The following is a 23,233-nucleotide window of genomic DNA, read 5'->3' as shown; positions in this document are numbered from 1 at the left end:
GGTAACATTGTGTCTGCTCTGGAATCTTGCTTTGAGGATAAGTATATATCATTTGCCTGGCTCTAATAAGTGATGTTTGCTTCCCATTTGGCTGTTTTATACTTGTCTTGTATACTCTTTTGCTGGGAACTTATTGGCTGGGATATGAAGGGGTTGGTAGGTCTAGGTATGAGCACTTCACTATGACTTGTGTTTCAAAAATGTGGAGGATTAGATGTCCAAAGAAACCAAACTGGCAAAGCACACACACATACACACAAAACATCTGATGGCCATTAAAAAACAGTTGGTAAGGGGTCAGCCTGGTGGTGCAGCGGTTAAGTTCGCACGTTCTGCTTCTCCGCAGCCTGGGGTTCACCGGTTCAGATCCCGGGTGCGGACATGGCATTGCTTTGCACGCCATGCTGTGGTAGGTGTCCCACATATAAAGTAGAGGAAGATGGTCATGGATGTTAGCTCAGGGCCAGGCTTCCTCAGCAAAAAAGAGGAGGACTGGCAGTAGTTAGCTCAAGGCTAATCTTCCTCAAAAAAAAAAAAAAACTTAGTAAATTTGTCTATATTGAGAATAAGAGCTTCAGTTAATCAACAACCTCGAGGAGATTAAAATTAAAAGCCATAAACTGGGTGAAAAATTTTCAACACCTATAACCAACAAAGTAGTAGTATACAGAATATATAAAGAATATCATAAAATCAATAAGGAAACAATGAAAAAATGAACAAAATTATGAAAAAACTTTTAAGAGAGGAGGAAATATTGATAGCCGACAAACAATTGATGTTTAACCTCAGTAACAAGATGACTGCATAGAAGATTAATATGTAAACATCAATTGCATTTATATACTTGTAATCGGAAAAATATAAAAATAATACCATTTTCACAGTTTCCTTGTTACACTGTTTTAAAGCCTGAAAATTCCATTGTTGGTGATAGTGTTGGAGCAAGAGGAACTTTGAGGGTAGCAATAAAAATTGGCACAACTTTGGAAAAACACTGGGCTTTGTGTTGCAAAACAATTGAACTTGATCAGCATTTTCACCCCTAGGTATATACCATCGACTAGTGCTTTCAAATGTTAATAGCTATAGAAGGATACAGTGAGATGAAGATTCTGATTTGGTAGATCTGGGTGGGGACATTTTTAATAAGCTCCAGGTAATGCTGTTGCTGCTGGTCTGTGGACCATGCTTTTAGTATCAAGCCCCAGAGAATCTCCTGTGTGTGGACCAAGAGCCGTGTAAAAGAATGATCATAGCAGCACCCTTTCTAATAACGGATAGTTGGAGACAACCCAAATATCCATATTTGGTAGCAGGAATAAATGTGTTATGATACAGTCATATCACAGAACATCATGCAGCAGTGAAAATAAGTCAGTATGGATGAATATTAAAAACATCATATTGAGCAAAAAATAAGTTCCAGAGGAATACATACACAGTAATTCCAGTTATGTAAAAGATCAAAAGCAAGCAAATAAACATATTTGTGGTAAAAACCAGTAAGGGAAGGAAACAAAAGAATATTTATCACAAAATTTAGGACAGCACTCAACTATAGAAGCAGGATGGTCAAGGTAATGCAATTAAGAAGAGGCACATGGTGCTTTTAAGCTACAATCAGTACCCAGTTATTAAACAGCATGTTGGGTACAAGGATGTTTATTTTGATATTATTTTTTAAACTGTACTTTATCACATGAATGTTGGTTTTCATAATAAAAACAAACAAAAAACCTTCTACACTATGTCCCTAATATAAATACAAGTTAATGTAAATATGTAAATGTAATATCAAAGAGGAAAATAAGGTTAACAAAATAAAAAAGTCAGAATCAAAATGCATGGGACTATATGACAACTGAAAAATCTGAAGGCAAAACCTAAAAAGAGAATTCAGAAAAGGCAACTCTGCCAAAGGGAGATGATCAAATTTACAGCTTTCTGGTGGTCTAATTTGATCCAAAAATAGACTTTAAATATACAGAGGAGTGCACTGGTAGCAGCATATCCCTTAAATTATCTTCTATGAGACTTTTGGTAGAAACTACAAATTATACATCAATAGTACTTCTGTAGTAAGAGTTTAAATTGCAGTAATGATATTGCTGATTAAGGTCATTTATGTAAGTTCTGGAAACCTGGCGAGCAGGGACAGACTTTATAACATATTATTGAAATTAAAGAGTGCTTTCATCCAGTACTCTCATCTGAGTAAAAGCACACTTCATCTCCACATGGAGTTGTGCCCAAGGACGACCACTAAGAGATTTCCTCAGGAAAATGTCTTAGTTACCACCGCACTGAATCTGTATTCCCATGCAAATTCCCAAGCAAATTCCCAACACAGATTATAGCAGAGACAATTTTAACCTAAAAAAAAAAAACACTCAAAGCAGGTGTTACTAGTTGACCTCCAAGACCAGAAGAACCTTTAGCAATGATCTAGCAGATAAAGCATCGGATTTAAAGCAACAGGGGCTCCCAATGGACAAGCCAGAATGACTTTGCTGCAAAATGTGCCCTTGGCACCTGAAAGATTTAACCTATTGCAGAGAATACTAGAAATACAGAGAAATTAGTTGATACTAATTCTCTAATTTTTTGTTAGAGAATACTTTCCAAAAAGAATTTTTTTTTGTCTTTTCATAGTTAATTTTAAGTCCTCCTTAAGACAAGTGTTAGATAGCAGGGTATTTTGGATTTCAAGGTCAGTTCCTATTTAAGATAACAAGGCTGTGCTCAATGTTATCTTTTGTAGGTATGCAAAGGCATACAGATGGTGGCTTAGTAGAGGGTAGAGACCAGAATTTCAGCTTCTGTCTCTTCTAAAAGGAGATGAAAAATTGTTATGTAAAAAAATACAGCTGCTTTAGCAAATATTGATATTGATGCCGGTAGAAAATACTAGTTCTACAAGTGGGAAATTTTGACCTATTATATAGAGGTGCCAGATGTAGCAAATAAAAATACAGGATGTCCCGTTAAATTTGAATTTCAGATGATCAACAATTAATACATTCTTAATATAAATATGCCCTGTGTCAAACATTACATAAGACATACTTATATTAAAATATTTGTTTACTCGACATTCAAATTTAATAGGGAGTCTTGCATTTATTTTGGCTTGGGGCCCTGAAATCCCTTCCTATATGGAATAATCACATTGCAAAGCTTAGTGATTTGATTTTAGAATTAAGGGGCTCAATGTTGGAAAAACCCATGCATCTATGAAAAGGGCCAGAGAGCAACAAGACAGCCAACAAGAGGAGATAAAATGAGAATGAACAATTTTTACTAGACTTTAGTGTTTCTCCAACTTTAATACGCGCAAGAAGCACCAGAAATCTTGATAAAATGTAGATTCCATTACAGTGGTGTCTTAATTTGGGCTGAGAACGGAGAAGCTTGGTCATGGGGGATGCTAGTATTTTCACAAAGAAAACACAGCTTTTATGCTATAGCTCCTGTCAAGCCATCCTTTGTAATTTTTCCCACATAGCCACCACCCTTCTCTACGACTCTTTACTGACAGCCCTGGGGAAAAAGACTTCCGTGAGCACACTGTGGCATCTGACACAAACGAACATTGCTGGGCAACATCTCTATGGAACCGACATTCAGAAGTCTGTCAAGAAGCTCATACCCCATTGCTCTCCTTTTTCGTCTTTACTTCTTTGTTAATAAAATACAGTCACTCTAAACATGGGAAAGTCCAAAGGAAGAAAATAGAGCACAGTCGACACACTGTCTCCCTAGGTTGCTCTTAAGCCCATCAGCACTGGCTTCCAAGTTTCTTTATTTGATTTGACCAGGAAGAAATTATATTTTCATTGTCAAAGGTGGAGACTCTAGACTGGTAAACCATCAATTGGAGATGATAAATATGTTCTAATTGTGTACTTTACATATTTGGCAGGGAAAAACCTAACCTTGATAAATAACTCCTCTTGAAAATGTCCATTTTTCAAAAACTGATCCACAGTATTCACAGAAATAATAGTTTAGTCTGATATTACATAGAACTTCCCAAAAATAAGACCCATATGTATAGGATATATTTTTATTTGATAAAATTTCATCTGATTTATGTGTCTTATTGTGAACACATGAGTATTAAGATATCCACTAGCCGTGCAACTATTTGGCATACAAAAACATAGATAAGAGGAAAATGTGATTTTAAAATCTGGGGGTATACTGAATATAAACTACATTAGATGCCATAGGAATTTAATGGCAGGAGTGAGGAAGTGCAAGGACGTCTGCTACACGTTATCATGTTATCTCCAGAAGCAGTATTTCACAATGGAGGATAATGTACTTGACATGTCTGAGATTACAAAATAATTTTATATGAGTACTTTTGATTTTCAGAGAGAAGGATACTGGCAAATACTATTATCATCATGACATGTCTATTTAGTTCCGTAAACTTGTGGGGAAATCTGCTGTCATTCTATTTTAATCTATAACGATATTTCAATCAAAGTGATAATTTTAAAGGGCTTTTCCTTCCAATATATTTAAGGTAAGGCACTTTTATTATTGCTAGAGAAGGTACAGTATATTAAACAATCCAAAAATCAGATTGAAATAAGTCTATAATTCTCAAACAATTCTGAATAACTCTGAATATGTATATATATATAAATTTATATTCATATAAATATATGTATGTGCATATATAAATACATTTTTCTTATGTGGGAAAATATACATATCCTTATATCATTATATATATTATATATATATAGATCTAATCTACATGCATCAGCACATTAATCTTGTTTCTTTCATGTTTGGTATAACCAAGGAACTGAATAAGTTTACACTCTGTTTTGTAAATGAAAGTTTAAATTTAGTATATATAAAAATAATGAAAAAGTAACCCTATTACCTTCATACAAAGTAATAAGAAAATGATGGCAAATAAATTATCAAGAGAAATCAGAACTAGTGATATAACTTTATCTCCAAAGAGATAGCTTTTTAAAAATTAATTAATTATCTCTTTAAATTAAAGAAGGACATTTATTTTGGGTGTCAGAGAGGTTACTGGACTAGAGAATTTACTTGAAAACTGATAGTCCAAAAACCTGAAAGACTTAAGGGCTTTTCTCTAGATTTTGGTAAGACAAGGGCCTGAATAGAAGTCTACCTTGCACACAATCCCATAATAATTGCTCTCCCTGTCAGTTCACTTAGCCCCTTCCCGACACAGTCACTTCCGCATACAGTATACTGGGTGCCTTATAAGTAGAATGACCAAGTAATTTATTGTTCAAATCAGGACACCCATGTGAGTGAAAGGGGATCCTATTAATAGTTATCCACATATACCAGGCATGCACCACGACTGTCCCAAGCAAACAAGGATATATGGTTACCCTTCTTCAAGGCTTCCTGTCTCACAGTTAGAGAATTCCTTTATTAGAAGTCTTTTATGTTTAGTTGAAATCTGTTTCCTTTCAATTTTAATCCAGGGGCTAAAAAATATAATGTGTTTTTCTTCATTGACATATAAGTTTCTATGATGGTAGAATTTTACAGTTAGAAAGATCTGATAAGAAATAAAATCCAACCTCATTCAATCCTCCTTAAAACATCCTTAAATGACAGACATCTAGGCTCTGTTTGAATATTTCCAGAGACAAGAAGCTCATTGCATTGCAAATCAATCCATTATATTTCTGGAAAGCTTCTTGATCTAGAACTTAAAATTATCTCCCTATAATTTCTTATCATCTGAATCTACAAATGCCTAAGCTCTTCCACATAATAGCCTCTTTTAGTAAAAAAGCTGCATGCTTTCATATCTAATTTCCCAAAGTCTCCCTTCCTTTCTCTGTTGATTATATAACATAGATCAAGGGCTAGTTATATAGAGATATATTTAATTTGGTGTTCATGTTGATCAATTAAATAATTTATTTAGACACTTGGGATTTATCTTCTTTAATTCCAATGAGAACTTTTATTGAAAATGTACTTAATTAAATTATGCTGAAATAATAGAATTTCCTAAATTAAGTTGTGCAAAATCTCTAATTGATCACAGTTTTCAAATTTTGTTAACAACAGAGATGTTGCATCAAGAATGTACAAAGCTTATAATACAAAATAGTTAAAAAAATTAAAATGATATCATAATGGAGCTCATTTAGTAATGTAAATTCTGACAGATTAACTTTCAGTACCATCACTATAACTTCATTTATCTTATTTTCAATCATATAAATTGGAAAGATTTAACTGTTTGATACATTTTATCAGTGTTTCCAAATGTTTAGAATACACCTTAATTCAAATTTCTAATATCATATATAATTTTAAATTTACCTCTTGAACCAAACTAACCAAAGACAAAGCCTAATCTGAGTCCTTCATTATTTTGTTCCTTTTAATCCATTTGTAAAATATAAAAATCTGTTCATTTTAGCTCACGTCTCCTGCAATTAAAACATGAATATTTCTGGACAATTAATATAGAACTAGTACCTGACTGACCACGTGTTAATGAATCCATGTGTATGTGTTCCTATGGTCTAAAGTAGAGCTTTCACATCATGTGGTTCATAGCCAGACAGTTATCAATATGGAGGCCACCTGCTCTTAGGCATTGACAATTAATTCCACGTTAACAGTAACTATGCCATATTAATGCTGCTTCTGATACAATTATGCAGAAAGCCTATTTGTTAAGCAGGCATCCTAACTTTTCAGAAATTATTTCTCCTCCCCTTTACAAAGCCTTCATTTTGTCTCCATAAAGCAGCTTTCCATCCTGGTCTATATGCATTGTCCAGCATTCCTACCTACCAAGGATGTACTGCAAATCTCTCTTCAACTCGCAACCTCATTGGATTAAGATAACTACAAAAAACAGAATTTTTATTTTCTAGATAATTTGTGTTAATATGTTAAGGACAGCAATTATCAAAGGACTATTAATTATTAGGATACTGGGGTAATCTGTCGTTAAAGTTTGATGTCTGGTAGGCAAGTTTGTGATGAGTTTTCTTGTTTTGTTTCATTTTGTTTTTGCAAATGACTATTTTAAAGAGCTTCAACTGAGCATATCTGGGAATTAATCCATCGTTTTTCATTATCGGATCTAGAAAAGACTGGGTTTCCTAATTCTCTAGAAGTTATCCTCGACTCTGCTCACTTTTCTGAGAGTATACATAACTAATTCCAGAATTGAACTCATATTTCATTTAAAATAGCTGAAAGATGATGATAACATAGGAATCCAGGAAAAGACAATCCACTAGGAACACCTAATGCCGGGGACTTAGCCTGAGTATTAGAAACAAGAACTGTGCAATGTGTAACCACCTGACCACCAATGCTTGATGTAAATGACTGCCACTGAGTGTCACAGCTGTTCAATTCAGTTAAGAATTAGAAATAAAATTTAATGTAATTGATTATATAATTTTTAACCCATTCAATTTTAGTTATGCTAAAATTACATAATGAAATTAAGACACTCGGAAGATGACAGCATGAAAGTAGGTATGATAAAGCCTCTGCATGCACCTGAGTCATGTTGGATTCATATTTCACGCTCTCACAGAAAACAGAAAAGCTCAGCCAACTCCTGACAGTAAAAATTCATGCATCTTACAGATGTTCTTGATCATCTATCTGCTCCAATTTGAAAAATGCTGAAATTTCCTATTTTGACTAGTTGAACAGGCCTTAAGGAAATGAAAAGTAATCATGACCTGTCTGATCAAATTGGGGCAGAATTTAGTAATTGGAGAGTTTAGAATATTGCATTCATTACACACACACACACACACACACACACACAATGATTAGACCAGAGCTATACATATTTTGTTTGAGGGAGAAGCAAGAACTAAACGTATGAATAGTTCTGGTATCTAAACCCCAGAAGGTAGTGACTATTCTGTGAATAAATCTATATTAGAATTTAAGTTATATTCATTCACTCTAGAAATACTTTGAAACTAATCAGATTTGATAATGATAAAATTGTTTGAGGAGTTAATTATCTGAAATAGTTATTGAATTGCTAATCAAAGACTCTAAGGATATACAATGATCCACCCTTACTGTTCAAATTCAATGTTTTTGTAATATTCCATAAATATTATTTATATCATCTGTTTATTAACTTTATGGACCATGAATACAATTCAAGATATTTGGAAACAATATTGTAACAGGAACTGACATAATCATTTTAATAGATTTATTTAAAATTGCAACTGTCATAGCTGATACTTTTATTTATGTTCCACAGATAAAGATAACAGTACATTGCATATGGAGAGTTATCTGATTCTAGCATTCTGCTCATGATATTGCCCAGAGAGATCACTGACTACTTAAAAATCCCTTTTGTTTTACTTAGCTCAAATCTAAATCATTCAATGAATATTTCTGGGGCACCTAAAATGTGCTATGCTTGGGGGATACTGTTTTAACAAAAAATAATCCTAAAAGACATAAAGGCTAAGATAGACAGATTTTACTTAAACAATTAAATTACATTTTTAAAGATCTTTTTGTATATCAATTGAGTTACAACATGTGTAACAGTCTGGGAGAAAACCCTTGCAATGTATATAACAGACAAAAGATTAGTTGCCAGAATACATAAAGATCTATGAATATATGAAAGGGCAAAAGATATACAACTGTAAAATGAACAAATGATATGAATGAAAAGAAAAAATTCAAATTAAAAAAAAAAACAGCAAAAAACTTTCATTCCTAGTAGCAATATGAGAAAAGAAACTGGATATATATGTAAATAAATATGCAAATATAATAAATATATGCATATATATATGCAAAAATAAAAAGAACTGAGAATCTAGAGTGTTAATAGCATACTCTAAATGCTCAAGCACTTGTTGGTGGGAGTGTTAATGGTTACAGTCTTTTTGAGTGGAAATTTTGAAAATATCTGCCAAAATATAAATGTACATATCCATTGAGCCAATACATCTACTTCTATGAATATATCTGGCTAATAATAGCAGAAATATCTAACACTAACTGTTTAGTGTTCACCAGGCATTTTTCTAAGTGCTTTATATATCTTTTTTCATTTAAGTCTCAAAAAATTCTATGTGGAAGGCCCTATTATTTTAATTCCCATTTTATAGTAAGGAAACTAAGTACAGAAAGGTTAAGTCAATACAGAGGTGTTACATGGAGCCAAGATTTGAACTCATCCAGGCAGTCTGCCACCAGAGCTCTCTTAATCCCACTACAAAAATATCCTCTCAGGTTCACAAAGATGTTTCAACAACGTTTCTGTAATTTGTTTGTTTGTTTGTTTTGGTGAGGAAGATTGTCCCTGAGCTAACATCTGTTGCCAGTCTTCCTCTGTTTTGTATGTGGGATGCTACCACAGCATGGCTGGATGAGTGGTGTGTAGGTCTGTGCCCAGGATCGGAACCTGTGAACCCTGGGGCTGCTGAAATGGAGCACATGAGCTCAACCACTACGCCACTGGGTGCGCCCCCATGTAATTTTTTTTATAATAGCAGACCTGACTAATGCTTCTCAATATTGATATGATTAAACAATTTTGATACATTTATGCAATATAATACTATTTAGCTGCAAAGTGGAATGATATAATCCTATGTGAATTGTATGTAAACACTGCAGGACATATTATTAAGTGAAAAGAAGGGAAATTAAAACAGTACCAATTACGTGATCTTATTTACTTATATATGTGTATGTATCCGTATATGTATGCAAACGCATAGGAAAAGGATTTGCAAGATACACATCAAATGCTTAACAGAGGGATATTTTGGGGAAGGAGGACACAGTGATAGTGTTTGAAGCTTATATATTTTACTTGCCTCTGATGAATGTAATAAAATAAGAAAAAAACCCCCAAATTTGAGCTCATGAACTCTTAAAACAAAACCAAGCAAACAAATTTAAAAAACAGATATAGTCCCTTTATTCACAAAGCTTAGTGAGGGGAAGAAATACTTTAAAATGCTAAGTGCTACAATGAGGGAAGTACAGGGAGCATTGGAGTTCCTAGGGGAAAATATACCAAACCTGATACATGAATGATGAATGCAAGTAGACGATGATGTTATTTTACACAGAGGTGGCAGCATTCATTAACTCATCAAATACTGTTGTAGACTTACGCAAAAACCTAAAAGCAGGAGGGAGCATGTTGAGCTGTGGACCTGAATACTGTTCCACATAGTTAGTATGTGGAATGCTAGGGTTGAAAGCATGGGACAAAAGGCTGGAAAGCTGGGCAAGGACTGGATCACACAGGGCCGTGTTGGCCACATTCCCGACTTTTAACTTTGTGTTAAGCTATTAAAAGGTTGTTAGGTAAATGAGAGATGAAATGAGATTCAGTTTTACGAAGGTCCTCCAGCAGGACTGTAAAGGTGGGTGAAAAGTCAGCAAGCTTTGAGGCAGGGAGGCCCATCAGGACAACCAGGAGGTTATCTGGATGCAGGATGAGCGTGAGAAAAAGGATAATTGAGTGGATTTGAGAGAACTTAGCAGGTACAATAGAAAGGACTTGGAGAATCATTTGATTTTGAAATTTGTGAGTGAGAAGTAGGAATGAAGGAAAATAAAGGAAGTTCACATAAGTATCATTTTTAATTCTTGACATTGTGTTCCCTGTGTCCTAAGCATTTAATTTTATTTTTCATTAAACTAATGAGAAACGATGATGTAGACAGTTCACTCTTTAAAGGCAAAGGCAACATCTTTTCTGTGTTTTAATCCCCTACCTGGCATAGTGCAGATCAAGAACTTAATAAATATCAAATGAAGACAGAGGCAAGGTAGTATCATTATTATAAAAATTCAAATAAATATCTATTAAAAAGCAATAAAAATACTAACAATAAAAATTGACCTAATGTATTAGAGAACTAAAAATTTCAAGTGTTTCATTGTAGCAAGGAAAAGCAGTTGTCTGTTCGATCTACCAACAATATTGACTATAGCTGTCATCCCTTACTTCATCATTTAGCATTTCAAGGTATCACACTGATAAATGAATTATTACAATATGGGGTATTAAAGTGATTTAGAATTTCCTCTTCATAATATCATATTCACTCAGTGATACCTTGATTGATGCTGCTAAAAAGCATTTATTAAATAATAAAAATTTAAAATTCATAGGTACAAAGGTACTTTACTTTCAGAAGTGCTGTACTCTGTTCAGATGAATTCATGTGAACCCAACCAAAAACTGATATCCCTGGATTATTAAAAAAAAATCTGCATGCTGCACATTTTGCTGGAAGCATCAAAACCTGTGCTTATGAAATCAGCCTGGAGCCACATTTTTATGACTTACTAAAGAGTTTAGGCCATTCACTCAAAGGGCTAGTTATTAAACAATGTATCTTTAAAAAAATCAATATGCTGCAAAACATTTGTATTTTATAGATACAAATTACAAGAGCTAAAAATGAATATAGGCTTGAAACTTTAATATTGACTCAAAGATGCTGCTAACAAAGGCTACGTTTGATGAGTTGATTTTTCTAAAGCATATTTAAAAGGTTAACAAATAGAGAGTTAACCTTCAAAATAAGTTCAGGGATCCTTCTCCAAATGTTTACCTGGAATACAGATCAAAATACTACAATATTGCCGAAGGAAAATCAGCTGTTTTCCTAGGTATACATAAATACCTTTAAAGATATGTTTTGGGAGACTTTAAATTTTATTTTCAATTTGTCTCTGCTCAAAACAAGAGCACAAGCTGTCCATTAAGAAAACGAAGAAGCACAACCAGAGGGTCTGTAAGGACACCTGCTCCTAACCACCGTGTCAATTGATAAACACAGTTAGAAATCTACCTCCCCAAAGACAGACAATCAACATTTATGCACAGCCAGCATTTCAAATATACGGTTAGTTTTATCACTACACTCTATTTTAAAGTTCTTAAGCTTTTTACCTGTGATCAATAGGGAAAAAAATGTTGCCATTGGTAAAGGGGTGTTCTGTGAAGACCGGTTTCTGATTACATCACATCATTTCAAAGGATTTGCTGGGACAATCAGATTGGCTCAAGCTGAAACAGCCCAATTACTAGTAAAAACTGCCTCAGGCTTTAAGAGTCTACGGGCTTTAAAAATCAATGATACCATAGTATTTGCATCTTTCAAAAGACAGCCAAAAAGCAAACCAAACAAATGTTGAAAATGTATTTTTCAACACTATTTCAAAGTGTTTCTACTCTTCATTCATATACCCATTTAGGAAATATAATTAGACACTCCCAACTCTGTCAATATTGCCCATGGCTAATGGGCATAGGCCAGGGGAATTAGGACATATAGTAAATATTTTGGAAAAAAAATCAGATAAAAGTAATTCACACCTGTAGTTATTTATACATCCCATTTTAACATTAAATTAATGGGGGTCACGAGGAAAATAAAAATCAACATGTGTAAAAGTAATCTTATTTTAACTTTATGGGCTCTTGTACTATGCTGCTCTATTAGAGAATGTTACTGTCTGCCTAAATTGTGCCTGTTAGATTTTATATGAGTCCTGGAAGGTAAGATTATATTGTTGTGTGTGCCTATGATTATGGTGGAATCATAAAACCCTAAGTGCAAGCGCAAACCAATGCCAATGGAACCTTCTTTTCTGATGGCAAACTCAGAGGAATGATATCACAGATATACGAAGAGTTTCCTTCACCTCTCTTCTATCAGTGGGTCCTCAGTCAGGGGTTGGATCACTTAGGTGGGACCAAGGTTTCTGATTTGCTGTAATTCTTGTGAAGAGATCCTCTGGTGTAAACCAGACATCCACGGAGAATTCAGCAAAAAAAAGTGGCTGCCTTTTAAAATTCATTCATTCATTTAGTCATTTATTGATTCTTCTAATTATTCAACACAGAGATCTCATCAAGATGGCGCTGTGAGCAGACGTTGAACTCGCCTCCTCCCATGAACACAACCAGGTTACAACAATTTTGGGAAGAATCACCCTGGATTGAAAACTGAAAACTGGATAAAAAGAACCCCCATGACAAGGGACAGTCCTGACAAAAGCAGAAGAGGCAGTAACTCCGGCAGGAGAGGAAGAAAGCCACCTTTGGGAGCAGCAGAGCTTCTCAGCTGGCCAGGTGGGAACCACCCTAAGGTACACAGCCCTCCCTGGAGGAGTGAGGTCTGGAGCGGGGGCAATACTGCTATAACCATCCTTCGGACTCAGCCCAACTGAGAGGGGTGTCTTACTGTTGGGCTTTGCTGGCTATTAACTGCAGTGAGGACACCCCAGAAAAGCTATGGCCGAAAAGATCCGGGTCTTAAAGGGCGCACACACAAACTCACTCCTTGCAGCAATCTAAAATCACCGGAGAGAAGGCACACTGACCTTTGGTGAAACAAGACTCACCTGGTGGGCTCTGGGGGCATCCTGGTGAGAGGAGGATCCTCTCTGGAGACTGAGTCATTGGTGGGGGCCATTGTTCTGAGCTGGTCCAGGCGTACTGATATGGACACTGGTGGGGGCCATTGAGGTGCATCCCTTGGACTGTTAGCCCAGGGGTCTGCCACACCCACTAGAGTACAGGTTTAATCCAGTTCAGCCAGGGCAGGCAATGTGCCCTAGGGACTGGCCCCACCTAACAGCAAGCCCTCAGGCTACTTTTCAGCCTGCCTTGACTGAGTGCCTTGATCCTCTACAGGCAGGCAAGGGTGTCTGCCTCTGTGGGGCAGGGCTTGTGTGAGGACCAGGTGAACTGTGGGGGGCATTGGGGCAGAGGTGAGGGCCTCTGCAGTGTGGCGTTGGGGTACGCTCCATGGGGTTGAGAAGTGTGCATGGACCAGGACAGTGTTGACAGTTTATGTGGTCCAGTGGGGGGTGAGGCTTATCAGTGGCAGAAGACTTGTGCTTCACAAATAGCCATAAAAAGGATCAGCCCCACCTTCCAAAGCCAGAAACAACTGAGTGCCTCCATGCCAAGGGCTAGCCCCACTCAGCTGCACTCCTAAGAGAACTGACAGCAGCCTTGTTGGCCTCAGGCCTATCACAACTGTACACCCCTGAGCCTAGCAACCAGCTACATTGGGTACCAACCCAATTAGGAGGACAATTGCAATAAGAGTGTGCTGATAGACTTTGTAGCCAACAGTGCTGAGGCCCCTCCAAACCGGATTTACAAATAGCTGGCCAGGGAAGGAAAGATCAGACTCCCTGGGTACCTGCAGTGGGACCAACCCTGCCACAGCAGAAGAACACAAGTAGCCCACAAAGGGGTCACTCCTGGTACTTATGGTCTGGTGACGAGAGGAAAGCACCCTGCTGGGCCTCATAAGGCATCTCATACATAAGGCCACTTCTCCAAGATCAGGAGACATAGGCAACTCACTAGTACAAAGAAAATAGCACAGAGAAAGAGCCATAATGAGGAGGCAAAGGAATACTTTCCAAGCAAGGGAACACTACAAAACACCAGAAAAAGAACTAAGTGAAACAGAAACTAGTGACCTGCTTGACAAAGAATTCAAACAAAATATAATGAGGATGCTCACAGATATGTGGAGAAGAATGGATGAACACAGTGAGCACATCAGCAAAGAACTGGAAGATATAAAAAAGAACCAATCAGAAATGCAGAATGCAATACTTGAAATGAGAAATTCACTAGAGGGACTCAACAGCAGAGTAGAGGAAGCAGAAGAATGGATCAGCGAGCTAGACGAAAGATTAGAGGAAATCACCCAAGCAGAACAGAAAAGAGAAAAAAGAATTAGACAGAATGAGAACAGTGTAAGGGAACTCTGGGACAATATCAAGCGTGCTAACATTCGGATTATAGGGGTCCCAGAAGGAGAAGAAAGAGACAAACGGGCAGAAAATTTATTTGTCGAAATAATAGAGGAAAATTTTCCTCACCTGAGGAAGGAAACAGACATCCAAGTTCAGGAAGCACAGAGAGCTCCAAACAAGAGAAGCCCAAAGAGGCCCACAACAAGACATATTATAAACAAAATTCTAAAATTAAAGACAAAGAGAGAATCCTAAAAGCAGCAAGAGAAAGGCCACAAGTGACATATAAAGGGAAGCCCATCAGGCTGTCAGCTGACTTCTCAGATGAGACCCTACAGGTGAGAAGAGAATGGCATGACATATTTGAAGTGCTAAAAGGAAAAAACCAACAACCAAGAATACGCTGTCATTCAGAATGGAAGGAGGGATAAAGAGCTTCCCAGACAAGCAAAAATTAAAGGAGTTTATCACCAAGAAACCAGTTCTACAAGAAATGCTGAAGGGACTTATTTAAGTGGGAAAGCAATGACCACAAATAGAGATAAAAGAAAAAAAATTATCAAAAAAACCCAAAACAACAATGAGAAAAGACAGGTAATAAAATTACTTGTAAGGTAAAAGTATAGTAAAGGCAGCAGATCAACTACCTGTGAAGATAATATGAAGGTTAAAAGACAAATGTACTAAAATTACCTATTTCAATGATAAGAGGGTAATGGATAGACACACACTACACAAAAGACTATATATGATGTGAAAAACATATAATGTGGGAGGAGGGGAGTGAAAAAGTAGAGCTTTTAGAAAGAGGTCAAGCTAAAGAGTCTATCTACTCAATATAGACTGTTATACGCATAGTATATTAAATAGGATCCTCATGGTAACCGCAATCCAGAAACCTATAACAAGCAGGAAAGAAAGTAAGACAAAAGAAATCAAACATATTACTAAAGATAGTCATCAAACCACAAGTGAAGAGAGCAAGAGAAAAAGAAAGGAACTGAGAAGAACTACTAAAACACCCCAAAAAAAAGAAAAAGTGACAAAATGGCAATAAATACATATTTATCAATAGCTACTTTAAATGTCAATGGACTGAATGCTCCAATCAAATGCCATAGGGTGGCCAACTGGATAAAAAAAAAGATACATGTATATGCTGCATACAAGAGACACACTTCAGACCTACAGACACTCACAAACTGAAAGTAAAAGGATGGAAAAAGATATTCCATGCAAATGGCAAAGAAAAGAAAGCAGGGGTAGCAATACTTATATCAGACAAAATAGACTTTAAATCAAAAACTGTAATAAGAGACAAACACGGGCACTACATAATGATAAAGGGAACAATCCAACAAGAAAATATAACACTTGTAAATATCTAAGCACCCAAATTAGGAGCACCTAAATTTATAAAGCAATTATTAACAGACATAAGAGGAGAAATAGACAGTAAAACAATTATAGTAGGGGACTTTAACACTCCACTTACACCAATGGATAGATCATCCAAACAGAAGATCAATAAGGAAACACTCGCCTTAAAGGACACGTTAGACCAGATGGACTTAGTAGATATATACAGAACATTCCATCCAAAAACCACAGAATACACATTCTTTTCAAACGCCCATGGAACATTCTCCAAGATTGATCACATATTAGGCCACAAAACAAGTCTCAATAAATTTAAGAAGATCGAAATAATACCATGCATCTTTTCTGACCACAAAGATATGAAACTGGAAATCAACTAAAGAATGAAAACCAGAAAAGCCACAAAAATGTGGAGATTGAACAAAATGTTACTGAACAATGATTGGGTCAATGAAGAAATCAAAGAAGAAATAAAAAATTCCTGGAGACAAATGAAAATGAAAACACGACATGCCAAAATCTGTGGGATACAGCAAAAGTGGTTCTATGAGGGAAGTTTATAGCAATTCAGGCCTAGCTCAACAAAGAAGAAAAATCCCAAATAGACAATCTAAAAGTACACCTAAAGGTACTGGAAAAGGAACAACAAACAAAGCCCAAAATCAGCAGCAGGAAGGAAATAATAAAAATCAGAGCAGAAATAAACAAAATAGAGACTAAAAAAAATAGAAAAAATTAATGAAACCAAGAGCTGGTTCTTCGAAAAGATAAACAAAATTGACAAACCCTTAGCTAGACTCACCAAGAAAAAAAGAGAGAAGGCTCAAATAAATAAAATCAGAAATGAAAGAGGAGAGATTACAACAGACACCTCAGAAATACAAAAGATAAGAACAGAATACTATGAAAAGCTATATGCCAAAAAATTGGATAATCTAGAAGAAATGGATAAATTCTTAGAAACATACAACCTTCCAAAACTGGAACAAGAAGATATAGAAAATTTGAATAGACCGATCACCAGTAAGGAGATTGAAACAGCAATTAAAAACCTCCCAAAAAATAAAAGGCCAGGACCAGATGGCTTCCCTGGTGAATTCTACCAAACATTCAAAGAAGACTTAATACCTATCCTTCTCAAACTCTTCCAAAAAATTGAAGAGGAGGGGAGGCTTCCTAACTCCTTCTATGAAGCAAACATTATCCTGATACCAAAGCCAGACAAGGACAACACAAAAAAAGAAAATTACAGGCCAATGTCACTGATGAACATCGATGCGAAAATCCTCAACAAAATTCTAGCAAATCAAATACAACAATACATTAAAAAGATCATACATCATGATCAAGTGGATTTCATTCCGGGGATGCAGGGATGCTTCAACATCCGCAAATCTATCAACATGATACACCACATTAACAAAATAAGAATAAAAATCACATGATCATCTCCATAGATGCAGAGAAAGCATTTGACAAGATATAGCATCCATTTATGATAAAAACTCTAAATAAAATGGGTATAGAAGGAAAATACCTTCATATAATAAAGGCCATATATGACAAACCCACAGCAAATATCATTCTCAATGGAGAAAAACTGAAAGCTATCCCTCTAAGAACAGGAACCAGACAAGGATGCCCACTGTCCCACTCTTATTTAACATAGTAGTGGAAGTCCTAGCCAGAGCAATCAGGCAAGAAAAAGGAATAAAAGGGATCCACATTGGAAAAGAAGAAGTGAAACTGTCACTCTTTGCAGATGACATAATTTTACATCTAGAAAACCCTAAAGAGTCCACTAAAAAACTTTTAGAAATAATAAAGGAATACAGTCAAGTTGCGGGATACAAAATCAATGTAGAAAAATTGGTTGTGTTTCTATACACTAACAACGAAGTAGTAGAAAGAGAAATTAAGAATACAATCCCATTTACAATTGCAACCAAAAGAATAAAATACCTAGGAATAAACTTAACCAAAGAGGTGAAAGATCTGTAGACCAAAAACTATAAAACATTGTTGAAAGAAACCGAAGAAGACACAAAGAAATGGAAAGATATTCCGTGCTCTTGGATTGGAAGAATTAACATTGTTAAAATGTCCATACTTCCTAAAGCAATCTATAGATTCAACGCAATCCCTATCAAAGTTCCAACAACATTTTTTACAGAAATAGAACAAAGAATCTTAAAATTTATATGGAACAACAAAAGACCCGAATAGGCAAAGGATTCCTGAGAAAAAAGAACAAAGCTGGAGGTATCACACTCCCGGATGTCAAATTATACTACAAAGCCATAGTAACCGAAACAGCATGGTACTGGCACAAAAACAGACACAGAGATCAATGGAACAAAATTGAGAGCCCAGAAGTAAAACCACACGTTTATGGACAGCTAATATTCGACAAGGGAGCAAGAGCATATGATGGAGAAAGGAGAGTCTCTTCAATAAATGGTGTTGGGAAAACTGGACAGCCACATGCAAAAGAATGAAAGTAGACCATTCCCTTACACCATGCACAAAAATCAACTCAAAATGGATTAAAGACTTGAATATAAGACCCAAAACCATGAGACTTCTAGAAGAAAACATAGGCAGTACACTCTATGACACTGGTTTGAGCAGCATATTTTCAAATCCCATGTCTGACCAGGCAAGGGAAACAAAAGACAAAATGAACAAATGGGACTACATCAAACTAAAAAGTTTCTGCACAGCAAAGGAAACCATCAACAAAACGAAAAGACAACTTAACAATTGGGAGAAGATATTTGCAAACCATATATCAGATAAGGGGTTAATATCCAAAATATACAAAAAACTCATACAGTTCAACAACAAAAAAAACAACAATCCAATTAGAAAATGGGCAAAAGATCTCAACAGAGATTTCTCCAAAGAAGATATACAGATGGCCAACAGGCATATGAAAAGATGCTCAACATCATTAGCTATCAGGGAAATGCAAATCAAAACTACAATGAGGTATCACCTCACTCTGGTCAGAATGGCCATAATTAACAAGACAGGAAACAACAAATGTTGGAGAGGGTGTGGAGAGAAGGGAACCCTTGTTCACTGCTGGTGGCAGCGCAAACTGGTGCAGCCACTATGGAAAGCAGTTTGGAGTATCCTCAGAAAATTAAGGATAGATCTACCATATGATCCAGCTATTCCACTGCTGGGTATTTATCCAAAGAACTTGAAAACACGAAGGCATAAAGATACTTGCACCCCTATGTTCATTGTGGCTTTATAAACAATAGCCAAGACATGGAAGCAACCTAGGTGCCCATCAAGGGACGAATGGATAAAGAAGATGTGGTATCTATGCACAATGGACTACTACTCAGCCATAAGAAATGGCGAAATCCGGCCATTTGTGACAATGTGGATGGACCTTGAGGGTATTATGCTGAGTGAAATAAGTCAGAGGGAGAAAGTCAAATACCATATGATCTCACTCATAAGTAGAAGATAAAAATGACAAAAAAAAAAAAAACAAACACATAGCATTGGAGATTGGACTGGTGGTTACCATTGGGGAAGGGGGGAGGGGGGAGGGCAAAAGGGGTGATTAGGGTCACATGTGAGGGGATGGACTATAATTAGTGTTCGGGTGGTGAACATGATGTAATGTATACAGAATTCAAAATATGATGTACATCCGAAAAAAATAAAAATTAAAAAAAATAATAATAATTATTCACCACAATTCTTTTTCAAGGACTGCAAAGTGACAGGAAAGTTGCCAAGCACTGTAATTACAAGTCTCTGAACTACTTAGGATACAGAGGCAAGTAACAAAAATAAAACAATATGGTACACAGTAATAATGGATTGGCCATGGTACCAAAACTACAGGGAATACACTTCCCAGATAGAAAGAATACCCAGTTAGTTCAAGACAGACAGAGCTGAAGCACCCCTGAAACCAACCCATAAAGTAAATAGGCGATAGAGCATATTGAGAGGAAGCAAAGTTGTCGGAATTCAACTCACACAGTCTCAGTACTTAAAGATCGCATTTTGAACAACTGCATAAGTAGAGAATAAGATTCAGTAATAGAAGCCCTGGTGTAAAAAATGAGAGTCACCTCACACAACGTCATGGACAAATTACGGATACACAGAGGTGCTTCTAGAAAGAACCATAACAATTTCCTTCGCCAGATTATTAAGGAGGTTCTAGAGAATTAAACAGAACTCAATATAAAGTTTTTAGAGTTTTTCACAATTATGTTTGTGTGTTTATGTATATTATAGTAAAGGATACAATTCTAAGTGTAACTGTGCATCTATCCCCCTACACTGACTTCTCTCTTTATAAACTTATCCTTTACCCAAGGAAATGAAAAATAAAAACCCAACAATTTTAGATGATAGCAAAGAAATCCATGATTTTGATTTTAAGAATATCAGAAACTACCAGTAATGATTAAAATAGTTATTCACTCAAAAAAGGCTCAACACCACACAAATGACAGATTCCTGACTTCCCCAATGCAACCCACTTTATCTGTTTTTGGATGATCTGAAACCTGCCCAGGGCTAGAACTGTTTTTAGGCATCCAACTCTAGTTTCCGATTACTTCCTCCTTCCTGTGCCACTGAGAAGCAATTTATTGTTTTTGTTTTTCTCTTATTGCCCACCCTACAGCAGGCAGGTTCCATGCTCAGCAATGCTGACTGTCCCTGAGACACATGGAAGCAAAAATGCCCCTTAGGAACTTCCTAGATATTTTCAGCATATTCCCCAAATGCCCTTTTTTCTGCTTTACAAAGTACCTTTCTGGATTTAAATGAACCAATTTTATAAGAACAATAACCTTCCAAACGATATTTATTGCGATGTAAAACTACCCTTTCCAGAATACACAGACAGTCCCCTTTGAGCAACATAGAGTCATTAGTTGCAGATAGCAGGCATTCTTTCCATCCTTTAAACTCGAAAGCTTGTCATTTCATTACAATTTGAGAAATGATTCTACTATTTATCTGCCTCTTTTACTCAATAGGAAGTTATACAAAAGACTAACACATCACTTTTTACAAATAATATTCATCAAGAGTGACTATAATACATATAGTTACAGTTATTCTCAATTACTTATATTCCTGAATGTGCATTGCATATAATCACACATAACACATTTCTTTTTTCCATCACTCTTTTCTTCATATTTGAGCATATATATTTCTACAGGTAATGATTTGAATTCAGAAAGAATCATCAGAAGAAAATGAAAGGGTTATATAAATGTCACTGCCTCACTGAGAATTTTATATGCTCTTGCTGAACTGAACTCTGTGAACATCTGGAGTGGTTTTCTACTGTAAAGAGAAATAGGTCTATGCGTGAAACAGTTTTCCTGACAAAAGCTTCTTGACATACAAGAGGCTTGAAAACATGTGGAAAAGTCCTTCTCCTAATCACACATTTACACATGCATTGCTCTCAATTTTTCTTTTCTATAGAGTAGTGCTGGATCTTAATAAGAAAATTGATACAGCTCACTCCCCAATGAAAAGAACAGTTTTCATTGCCTTATACGTACTTTCAGAAATCAAAGCATGTCAATTAGAACCCAAACTCGTTTTTCTAGGCCATGTAATAGATTATAACATAGAAAAGAGGATGTGGGCATGGATTTTTGTTGTTGTCCTTATGGGTTACATAATAATAACATTGATGACCAAAAGGCCTACACATAAACTATCAAAAGTAGAACATTAAAAGTTATTTTATCAATACAGTTAAATTCTTATTTATTTATTTATTTTCTTTTGAGGAAGATTAGCCCTGAGTTAACATCTGCTGGCAATCCTCCTCTTTCTGCTGAAAAGAACTGGCCCTGAGCTAACATCCGTGCCCATCTTCCTCTACTTTATATGTGGGACGCCTGCCACAGCATGGCTTAACAAGCAGGGCATAGGTCCACACCCAGTATCCAAACCAGCGAACCCTGGGCCACCAAAGTGGAACATGCGAACTTAACTTCTGCACCATCGGGCCAGCCCTACAGTTGAATTCTTGTTTTATTAATTTATGTTTTGGTCTCTTTGTCTAGACTTTGAGATCATGAAGGCAACCCTGTGTCCTCCTCTTGTTTATATCTTCTCACAACATCTTTTTTTTCTTAAAAGACAATGTAATGTATCAAACGTTCTCTTTTTTTAAATAAGTAATATAATTGTTGGAGAAATTCTAGAAAATTCTAAAGAATGAGATCTCTCATAATCACACACCCAGTAATAGGATTTTTCTCACGATGCTTTACTTTTTTCTCTTTTATTGACTTTTAAAATATTTTTTTAAATTTTTTATTAAAGTTTATCTGTTTTTTAAATTCCTTATAAATTTTTAAAAATAAATGTTTTATCAAGAAAATTTAGAAAATACAGAACAGGATAAGGAAAAGAAAGCAATTACTCATAATCCCGCCACCCAGTGATAGCCTACATTTACTTCTATTTCCATGTCTATCCTTCGATGTAACTAAAGTAGGATAACATTTTATTGTACCGTATTATGCTTTTTCACATATCTTTTGATGACTAATTTACTAGTCATTACACTCTTTAAAGATATAAGTTTTAATATGTGCATAATTTTCCATCTTGTTTCTGTAGGAAATCATTTAATCTTTCCCTACTCAGATATTTAAGAAAATAAGGCAGTAGAAAACATCTCTGTTTAAATATTAACAAAATTTCTTACCAACTTAGCCAGCTTTATTTGTGAAACAAGGAAATAAAGGCTTATTGCTCTCAAAAAAATTTTTTTCTTGAATTGGGCTCATACATGTTAATTAAATTTGGATCTCTCTGTGTATTGCTTGCTCTGTTTTTCTAGAACCATGCTTGTGCCGAAAAATAAGCAAATAAAAAAGAATATTTAGGGATTTGAGGTAAGCATAGTCTTTTTCATTTTAGGTGAAAATTGACTTCCTAGTATAACTTTCTCAAACACAATTTTCTGCAATATTATGGTGATAAACAACATTTTATTTTAAGCAGTCGAATAAGAGCCATAACAAAACAC

At 35.7% G+C, this 23,233-nt stretch overlaps 1 protein-coding gene across 8 annotated transcripts in view; it reads right to left on the bottom strand.

The window, feature by feature from the left end:
* The window catches only part of GALNT13 (polypeptide N-acetylgalactosaminyltransferase 13), a 472,802-nt gene that overhangs the window by 119,010 nt on the left and 330,559 nt on the right, over positions 1-23,233 (bottom strand). The gene's annotated exons all lie outside the window — the stretch shown is intronic.

The sequence above is a fragment of the Equus przewalskii genome, chromosome 17 (genome assembly GCF_037783145.1).
Source record: "Equus przewalskii isolate Varuska chromosome 17, EquPr2, whole genome shotgun sequence".
NCBI classification, from domain to species: Eukaryota; Metazoa; Chordata; class Mammalia; order Perissodactyla; family Equidae; genus Equus; species Equus przewalskii.
This window is presented reverse-complemented; position numbering and strand designations above follow the sequence as displayed.